The sequence below is a fragment of the Fukomys damarensis genome, unplaced genomic scaffold (assembly GCF_012274545.1).
Source record: "Fukomys damarensis isolate Sample0158 unplaced genomic scaffold, DMR_v1.0_HiC HiC_scaffold_37, whole genome shotgun sequence".
Lineage (NCBI taxonomy): Eukaryota > Metazoa > Chordata > Mammalia > Rodentia > Bathyergidae > Fukomys > Fukomys damarensis.
This window is the reverse complement of record NW_022900949.1, coordinates 8190754-8192063: the sequence shown is the minus strand read 5'-3', so window position 1 is coordinate 8192063 and position 1310 is coordinate 8190754. Positions and strand designations below refer to the sequence as shown.

The window sequence follows — 1310 nt, the reverse complement described above, 5'->3', positions numbered from 1 at the left end:
CCTTGGGGGTGTCACTGCTTCCCTGGCCACAGCTTCCCTGAGGGATCCCAGGGTGCCCAAGGCCCTGGGCTTCAGCACAGGCTGTCTGAGTCTGGTGTTGGCTGGGCTGTGGCGCGGGAATGCTTTGCACTGGGCAGCCTGAGGGCACAAGGTGCCCGCTCGGGGTTGCTGGGCCGTCAGTCGCCCTGGTCCCGAGGAGGAGGGGCGCAGCCTGTGCTTCAATTTCAGTTTGTCTCCAGCTAGGGGTGTTGCCTTTGAAAAGACAGTAAAATCAGAGAATGGGCCCTGCCCAGCATTTTGAAAAATCCAGATTAAAATAAGAGAAAACAACAGAGGATATTGCATGTTCTAAGGATGTTTGTCAAACTTACGTAATTCCTAACTCCCTGTGGAGGTAGGTGGGTATGGTGTTGCACGCCTGTAATTCCAGCACTCTGGGAGGCTGAGGCAGGAGGATCCCAAGTGTGAGACAACTTAGACCTTGTTTCAAAAAGAAAAAAGAAAAAGAGAAGAAAAGACTTGTCCTTGGCTGCGCACACGTACTAGAGGTGTCACTGAGGAAGAAATCGGAGCGTGCCTGAGTCTAATGGTGGGTTTATCTGCACTCCATAGGAGCTGTCAGCGTTGCAAGAGGAGGCCAACAGAAACCCCAGCCAGTTTCTGAAGCACCTGTCCCCTAGCAGCCTCTGCCACTGGAACGTACCTAGGAGCTGTGAGGTGAGGCGCTCGGGCATGGGTTTCTTCTGGACTTTTCTTCCTGACCCCCTCAGCGTGGCTGTGTGCTGGCCCTTTGTATGTGGATGCCTGTCTGGCCTGTGACAGGGACCCCTGCACCCCTGCACCCCGAGCACCTCTGGTGGCACTGGGGGTATCAGAACAGGCTGGTGTGCTCTGTGTTGTGGGCGTTGGACTCCGGGTCGCCATGCTCTCAAACTCGAGGGGCGCATTCACCCTGCAGAAGACGGGACCGGTCACAGCGGGGACTAAGGGTGGAGGACCGTTTCGGAAATGCCTTTCTAAGAAAAATTGAGACATAAAAATTATACATATTTATGGGATACTGTGTCAGTTTTTAAAATTATTTTTGTATGTCTGTAGTGCTGGGGATGGAGCCGAGGGCCTTCACACTGAGCTCCGTCCCTGGTCCTTTTACCATTTTTAATTTTGAGATAAGGTCACAATAAGTCCCTAAGTTGCCCGGGGGTGGGGGGGTCTTGAACTTGGAATCTTCTTGCATCAGCCTCCTAGAATGTGGGATCACAGACATGCACTGACCCACCTGGCTACTGTATAACTTTTTTTTTTTTTTT

The 1310-nt window shown here is 52.4% G+C and overlaps 1 protein-coding gene across 1 annotated transcript in view; it reads left to right on the top strand.

The window, feature by feature from the left end:
- Positions 1–612: 612 nt before the first annotated feature.
- The window catches only part of Kdm4b (lysine demethylase 4B), a 73587-nt gene continuing 72889 nt past the window's right edge, over positions 613–1310 (top strand). Inside the window, exon 1 of the mRNA XM_033759608.1 lies at positions 613–717. The gene's annotated coding sequence lies outside the window, so the exon portion shown is untranslated. The remainder of the gene's footprint in view (positions 718–1310) is intronic.